We start from the raw sequence: 8,641 nt of genomic DNA on the forward strand, positions 1-8,641 counted from the left end.
TTGCAGACCATGAACGGTCTAAGTTAGTAAAGAAGCGGATGATAAGCTAGCTCTTTATGCAAATAAGTTGGTCAGTTTAAGTTCCGAGACATGTCATGCAGCAGGAACGGAATCCTATAGTTGCTACGATTGGCTAAAGGAAAAGTTTTGCAGAATCACGCGAAATCACTTCTGCAAGTGGCTGAGAATCTCGTAATGAATAAAAATTCTGTACTGAGAATTCCAAGGTGGGAGAGGCGAGATTCCTCCCCCCCCCCCTTCCCCCTTCTCAGAATCCTATCCTTCTTTACCTACAGCAAAAAATAAATAAATAAATAAAACTAGAGAAATTTCTACTGTGAAACTATTTGCATACAAGAGAACGGCCATTAAAATTTAACTCTTCAAAGTTTTAAGCCCTGGCCCGTTCGAAAATTCAATTTCTTTGTAGTTGCATTTTTTAAAGGTGTACTTGTCTAGACTCCTGGAACGGAAAGGTTTTTTTTTTTAATCCGTGCTTTACAAAAGTTTCTACAGTCCATTGTTTGAAGCAGTGTCACGGCTGCCATGAGCCGCGCGGGGTACCCGCCATGTGTCCAACGCCTTGTCACGGTTCGCGCGGCTCCCCCCGTTGGAGGTTCGAGTCCTCCCTCGGGCATGGTTGTGTGTGTGTTGTCCTTAGCATAAGTTACTGTAAGTAGTGTGCAAACATACGGACTGATGGTTCAAATGGCTCTGAGCACTTTGGGACTTAACATCTGAGGTCATCAGTTTCCTAGAACTTAGAACGACTTAAACGTAACTAAATTAAGGACATCACACACATCCATGCTCGAGGCAGGATTTGAACCTGCGACCGTAGCGGTCGCGTGGCTCCCGACTGAAGTGCCTACAACCGCTCGGCCACATCGGCCGGTCTATCATGTATTCTAGAAGAGCTGCAAGGTCGTCAGTGGCGCCTGTTCTTTCTAGAACAGTTACTATCTTCATATCTATGGTTAAACGTCACCCAGCCATTGACCTTCGTCTGTGCGAATGCGCACAGGCTACCGGAAATCTTACGGGAATCGTCACCTTAGTGTGAGCCAGTAATGAGTGGATGGACAAATACCTAATAAGTACATTACGTAATCGGATTGTGGGCGGTTCGGGGTGTGAGTCTCACGGGAAGCGTGCGAGGGATAAATTCCTGCAATCGTGCTGTTCATTTGTGCCCTCGATAGCTCAGATGGATTGAGCGTCTGCCTTGTAAGCAGGAGATCCTGGGTTCGAGTCCCAGTAGCGGCACACTTTTCAGCTGTCCCCATCGAAGTATATCAACAACACCTGTCGGCAGCTGAGGGTTTCAATTAATTATCAGTTGTGTAGGTGATTCGATGAACCCTTTGCCAGGCACTTAAATGTGTTTTGCAGGGTATCCATATAGATGTAGATGATTACTCGTCCCGTGTCGCACGTGCTCAAAAGGATTCATACTGCAGAATGCATGCAAACATACTCACCGAAAATACGGACGAATATCAAGTGCAGGCTGCCGAGTGCTGCATATCCAGCTTAGACAGATCGGCTTTTCCTGCCAAGAAGAACAGGAAGTTGCTGTCTAGGAACAATCAGAGGTAGAGGAAGGGCTGATAAATACTCCTTGAATTGCAGACTAAACGTAAATAACGAAAATATATTTTTGGTAAAAATTGGTCAAAACATAATCGTTTGCCCTCCGTATTGGATTAGCTGTTTTGAATATTGAAAATCTGACTTCAGATTCGTTTTCAGCGACATTAAGAATATATGTGTAACACTCAGTTCATGCAAATCGAAGTAATAATATAACCAAATGTTTTCCCTAAACTTTGAACACTTTTTTTTTCGAGTAACGATTTTCTCAGAACGGCATGCAGCATAAATTAAAAGTGGTTCGATCTCTTAACTTCTACCTCTGACCCCTAAAAGTAAACACTTTTCTTAGGAACTTATAGCTATAATATGACATTTGTTAATATTAACTAATTTTTGTGTAGGCATAAGGAGTGAAACAAACCCCTCAAAATCGAACTCAAAGTTCGAATTAGCACTGTATCGTTAAATTTAAGGTTGTTTCATTGCGGTTAGGTATACGCTCCCATTAATTTTATGTATTATCGACTGATGTTATCCATTTTCAAGTTCAGAGAAATAATGTAGTATCAACTGATGTTACCCATTTTTGAATTCAGGTAACATCTGAGGTGCCACACTGCACGCACTCTGCGTACTCCAGTCTCGCAAGCCCTTGATCAAATCATAATTACGGGCGCCATTTTTTATTGAAAATCTAAAATTAAGCTCATAGTATTGTCACTCGTAATTCCCAAACAGATCGTTCGAATGTATTTTCATTGTCTCAAAAAAAATTTCAAATTTACCCTTTTTTGCTCATTTGTATGAGAACCTGGCCGTAACGCCGGAATATAGTCACTAGATTTTTTTTCAGAGACGCTGTACGTTCGCGAGAAGACTTTCGTTCTGCGCGTGTCGAAGGACATTCCTCAGATATTACTGTGTGTGTGCTACTCAGTCGTGCCATTTAAGTGTACATCTTTGCATAGTTTTCCTTTCACGATGTAAACAGTGTTCCGCTCAGTTGCTAAGTGGCCAGTGAGTGGTTCCGAAGGTGTCGGATGTGCGGTGCGTTCGGTCTGCTAGGACAACAGCAGACTGGCGTGGTGCGATGGCAGAAGCAGACACTGAGGGAGCTAGCTGCTGTGACGCCAGCGAACAATTTATGCCAAGTAAGACGAAGAGGACTATTCTAAAATTACGAGCCGTCTAAAAAGTGTTTACCATTGGTAAATCTTGCTGTTGAGTCTGACAAAACTGACAGTTTTTCCTAGAGATACAGGAAATCCCCCCACCCCCACTCAATGAATATTTGGTTGTGATGACAGGCCGATTGGTAGTGTAGCCCGAGATCTAAGTTAGGTTGGAAGGTGGTTATTTGATTGAGAGTTGTTTACGCCAACGATTATGAATGCCGACTAAACGTTGTGCGAGCAGATTGCCCTGTAGCGTAGCCTAGTGTTTCCGTCCGCGCCACATTTAACACACTTTCTCTAACTGTGTACAAAAGTCTCACAACAGCCACGATAACTACGTTTCTGGTGGGGGGAGGGTAGAGTCCACTATGTAACTTTCACGGCAAATTTTAGTAACCGCATAAACTAACCGAAATAGAAGCGTCATTTTAACTATATTTCCTTTTGTGGGAAAATAATGGTTCTCCTCTTTTGGCAGCAACTGTAATATGTAGGCGACTTATTAGTTTTTTTTAAACTCTGAATCATGATCGCAATAGACGCAGTGCTTTTTTTACGTTACTTGATTTGTGGTCTATAGTAAACAATGCAACGAATTGGTAAATTCTTTGAAGTTTGACGTGTGTTACATAGACGACGTCTGCAATGTTCGTAAGGCCAAGTTTGCATATATTCGGTGTCTGTTTTTTTGGCCATGTACTGTATAATTAAAGGGAGGAGGATTATGTTCAAGGAGCAGTGCATTAGCAGTCTATGGAGAAATTGAGAATTTGGATCTAAAGAACGGCATGCTCGGGCAGTTCGTGCTATTCTGTTGACCACTGTGTAATTCGGACACAGTGATCATTGCCTCTCCCTAGTAACCAGGGGACTCGGGTGCTAATCCTGGTCTGGCACAAATTTTCAACAGTGCCCATTGACTAAAGTCTGTGCCCATTGTCAGCTAATATCATTGTTTCGGTGTTAAATAGTATTTTGTTCGCGATACGTGGTTTAGCTTTTTCATGGATAACAGCTTTGAAAAGCGTACAGGTTATATTGATATTCGCTCGTCGTTAGTCCAAGGCAACTATAGCTATTTATAAACACAGTTGTAGTTCGTATTAAGCCCACATACGTAATTGTGTCCTGTGTTTCTTTACCAAGAACTACTCCGTAAGTAATTCCCCTGTAGTGGTATTTTGTTTCAGTATTTTGTTTAAATATTTATAGACTGCAGGCTTGGATGAAATATGAAACACATGTCCGAAGTTCCTGTTGATATTGCAGATACTGTTTCATCCGTACTAGGGGCCAAAACATTTCATCAAATACAGAAGGACACAATTTGTCTCGAGATTTAGCAATTTTTCGTAATACAGGCCTTGCGTCGATATGTTTTTCTCTAATTCTTGTTTGGATTTAATCTTAAAACACACTAACTCTTCCACCACTTATTCGATATGTGTTTTCATCCCTTTCGTAGCCTAGAGTTCCTAAACGGTCGATAATATTAATAATTTCCTTTCTCAATTTTATTTTCTGTAAAATCTCCTGTTTATGGTTATTGCTAACATGTTTCACGTTCTCACTTTTATTATTTTTATTTTTCTAGTTTTGTGCCTTGTAGCCAAATTTTCTTTGAATCTGGTTTTCAATTCTGAAATAGTAACAGTTGAAGGTCAAGAGAAGATTGCGGTCTATTTGAGGAGAGTGGCTAGGAGATTTTTTATAACAGACGTATACAGGTCATGGGGATCCTTACCTATATACATTTACTTCGAGTGTGATGTAGCCCATTCTCTTGTCATGATCTCGGCTGTATCGTAGCACATTGTCTCGGTTAGGTTGGAGATTTCTGTTGAGAGTTGCCGAAGTCAACGAAAGTGATTACAAAGTAAAGACTGTGCTAACAGAACGATCTGTAGCGTAGTCCAACACGTTCTTTCTGTCCTTTTAAAGCCTCTTTTAATTAAAAATAACTAAAGCTGCAAGATACAATCACAAAAACTGTATTACGTAATAGAGTAATCCCAGACTATTGTTGTGTAAGTTGTGTGCGTACACTATTTTTTTTGTCAGTGAATATACACTTTTTTACTCATTTGCTGGGTTTCAGTTTTCCCCGTTTTCTGGCAAAAAACCTTTTCCTGTCAAGGGCCCATTAGCTTGTCGGTTATATTTGTGACATTCTCGACGGTCAGTAATTTCGTGATAGTCCATCCACCGGCGTCATTGTTAACATCGGATATAGATTTAAGTATTAGGAAGGCTAATATGAAGCTAATGCATGAGTAGGTCTAATAATTAATAAAAATAGGAATGTGGGTAAGCTACTACATACAGCATAGTGAACGCATTGTTGTGGCCAAGATAGCCACGAATCCCACGCCTACCAAAGTCGTAAAAGTAGTCTTCAGATGATGAAGAAATTGATGGAATGTGTGATGAGATAAAAGAAATCATTCAGATAGTGATGGGAGATGAAAATTTAATATTAATGGGTGACTGGAATTCGACAGTAGGAAATGGAAGAAAAGGAAACGTAGTAGGTGAATATGGAATGGGGGTAAAAAATTAAAGAGGAAGCCGCCTGGTAGGCTTTTGCCCAGAGCATAACTTAATCATAACTAACACTTGGTTCAAAAATCATGAAAGAAGGTTGTATACGTGGAAGAGACCTGGAGATACTGCAATATTTCATATAGATTATATAATGGTAAGACAGAGATTTAGGAACCATATTTTAAATTGTATGACATTTCCAGGGGCAAATGTGAACTCTGATCCCAATATATTGATTATGAACTGTAGATTAAAACTGAAGAAACTGGAAAAAGGTGGGAATTTAAGGAGATGGGACCTGAAAGAACTGACAGAATCAGAAGTTGTACAGTGTTTCAGGAAGAGCATTAGGGAACGATCTACAGCAATGGGGGAACGTAATACAGTGTGATGGGGGATCTGAGTGGTGTACTGTCAAGGGGGAGGGGGTTCCTCAGGGATCAGTGTTGGGGCCGCTATAGTTCCTTATTTATATAAATGATATGCCCTCAAGTATTACGGGTAACTCTAAAATATTTTTGTTTGCTGATGACACTAGCTTGGTAGTAAAGGATGTTGTGTGCAACATTGACTCCGTTTCAAGTAATGCAGTACATGACCTCAGTCAATGGCTTGTAGAAAATAAACTAACGTTAAATCACAGTAAGATTCAGTTTTTACAGTTTCTAACACACAATTCAACAAAACCTGACGTTTTAATATCACAGCATAGGTATATGATTAGTGAAACTGAACGGTTCAAATTCCTAGGTGTTCAAATAAATAGTAAGGTGTTGTGGAAAGCCCACGTTCAGGATCTTGTTCAAAGACTTAATACTGCCATTTTCACTATTCGAACGGTACCGAAAGTGAGTGATACTTCGCCAAGTAAATTAGTCTACTTTGCTTATTTCCATTCACTTATGTCGTATGGTATTATGTTTTTGGGTAACTCTTCCCATTCTAGAAGGATATTTTTGGCTCAGAAACGAGAGGTTCGGGCAAAAAGTGGTGTGAGTTCACGAACCTCTTGTCGACCTCTGTTCAGGGAGTCTGGGTATTTTGACATTGGCCTCTCAATATGTATATTCCTTATTGTCGTTTCTCGTTACCGATATTAGTTTATTTTCAACAATAAGCAGCTTTCACTCGGTTAATACTCGGCAGAAATCAAACCTCCATTTGGATCGGACTTCCTTAACTCTTGTGCAAAAATGTGTGCAGTATACTGCTGCATCCATTTTCAATAAGCTGCCACTCGAATTCAAAAATTTTAGCAGTAATCCACGCGCTTTCAAATCGAAACTGGAGTGTTTCCTCATGGGTCACTCCTTCTATTCTGTCGAGGAGTTAATTGAAAAATTAAGCTGATTCTCATTGTACTGCTGATAGCGTTTGCTTAAACTTATGGACTGATTTTCTCTCAGGTTCATGAACATGTATTTTTATCTGTTATTACTTTTATGTTGTAAGTTCATGTGTCGCCCTAACCGCCGTCTGCTTCACGTCTGCTGTGCAGCGAGCTACCTTAATTTAAGTATTAACTGTATTTTTCTTACTTGTCACTTCTTCTTCCGTGTGTTTTTGCTTTTGCTGCGTCGGAGTGTAGCGGCAGTGGGGAGTCTAGTGCGTCGCATGGTGCACCCCAGGTGTTAGATGCTTCACCCACTGTCCCTGCTGTCGAGACATCTTCGCGGGTACCGGGCGCGGCTGGCCACCCTCTCCCCAAGGGGAGTGGCGGGTTCAGCGGCGTTCGCGGCGCACGAGGCGGAGGGTCAATGTGGAGGCTGGCCGTGTGGCATCGCCCGCTCTGCCTGTGAATGGACATGTGGCTGCTCCTTCAGCAAGGTCCGAGCAGGCACACGGGGGGAGGGGTTTATTAGTTATTGGGAGCTCCAACGTTAGGCTGGTGATGGAGCCCCTTAGGGAAATAGCGGAAAGGTCGGGGAAGAAGGCCAGTGTTCACTCTGTGTGCTTGCCGGGGGGTCTCATCCGAGATGTGGAGGGGGCCCTACCGGCGGCGATAGAGAGCACTGGGTGCACCCGACTGCAAATTGTTGCTGATGTCGGCACCAATGACTCCTGCCGTCTGGGTTCAGAGGTCATCCTCAGTTCGTACAGGCGGTTGGCGGAGTTGGTGAAGGCGGAAAGCCTCGCTCGCAGGGTGGAATCAGAGCTAACTATTTGTAGTATCGTTCCCAGAACCGATCGCGGTCCTCTGGTTTGGATCCGAGTGGAAGGCTTAAACCAGAGGCTCAGACGATTCTTCGGAGAGCTGGGGTGCAAATTTCTCGACCTCCGCAATGGGGTGGAGAAATGTATGGTCCCCCTGAATAGGTCAGCCGTGCACTACACGCCGGAAGCGGCTACGAGGGTAGCGGAGTACGTGTGGAGTGCACATGGGCTTTTTATTAGGTTAGAGAATTCCCTCCCTAGGCCCGACAAGACGCCTCCTGAGACGCGGCAAGGCAGGAGTAGGCAAAATGCGACAGGGAATAACAATATTAATGTGCTAATAGTAAACTGCAGGAGCGTCTATAGAAAGGTCCCAGAACTGCTCTCATTAATAAACGGTCACAACGCCCATATAGTACTAGGGACAGAAAGTTGGCTGAAACCACATGTAAACAGTAATGAAATCCTAAACTCCGATTAGAATGTATATCGCAGAGAAAGGCTGGACAGTAAAGGGGGAGGCGTGTTTATAGCGATAAGAAGTGCAATAGTATCGAAGGAAATTGACGGAGATTCTAATTGTGAAATGATTTGGGTGAAGGTCACGGTTAAAGCAGGCTCAGACATGGTAATTGGATGTCTCTATAGGCCCCCAGGCTCAGCAGCTGTTGTGGCTCAGCACCAGAAGAATAATTTGGAAAATATTTCGAGTAGATTTCCCCACCATGTTATAGTTCTGGGTGGAGATTTTAATTTGCTGGATATAGACTGGGAGACTCAAACGTTCATAACGGGTGGCAGGGACAAAGAATCTAGTGAAATATTTTTAAGTGCTTTATCTGAAAACTACCTTGAGCAGTTAAACCTTCTGGTGACAAACAGACCCGAACTATTTGAATCAGTTAATGCAGAACAGGGAATCAGCGATCATAAAGCGGTTACTGCAACGACGATTTCAGCCGTAAATAGAAATATTAAAAAAGGTAATAAGATTTTTCTGTTTAGCAAAAGTGACAAAAAGCAGATTACAGAGTACCTGACGGCTCAACACAAAAGTTTTGTCTCAAGTACAGATAGTGTTGAGGATCAGTGGACAAAGTTCAAAACCATCGTACAATATGCGTTAGATGAGTATGTGCCAAGCAAGATCGTAAGAAATGGAAAAGAGCCAC

At 42.2% G+C, this 8,641-nt stretch overlaps 1 non-coding gene across 1 annotated transcript; it reads left to right on the forward strand.

Annotated features, from left to right (window-relative positions):
* The first annotated feature begins 1,191 nt into the window (after nucleotides 1–1,191).
* Trnat-ugu (transfer RNA threonine (anticodon UGU)) lies at nucleotides 1,192–1,266 on the forward strand. Its single transcript has one exon. It is a non-coding gene; the product is annotated as a tRNA-Thr (tRNA).
* The last annotated feature ends 7,375 nt before the right edge of the window (nucleotides 1,267–8,641 follow it).

This window comes from Schistocerca gregaria, unplaced genomic scaffold, assembly GCF_023897955.1.
Source record: "Schistocerca gregaria isolate iqSchGreg1 unplaced genomic scaffold, iqSchGreg1.2 ptg000405l, whole genome shotgun sequence".
In the NCBI taxonomy this organism is placed as follows: Eukaryota; Metazoa; Arthropoda; class Insecta; order Orthoptera; family Acrididae; genus Schistocerca; species Schistocerca gregaria.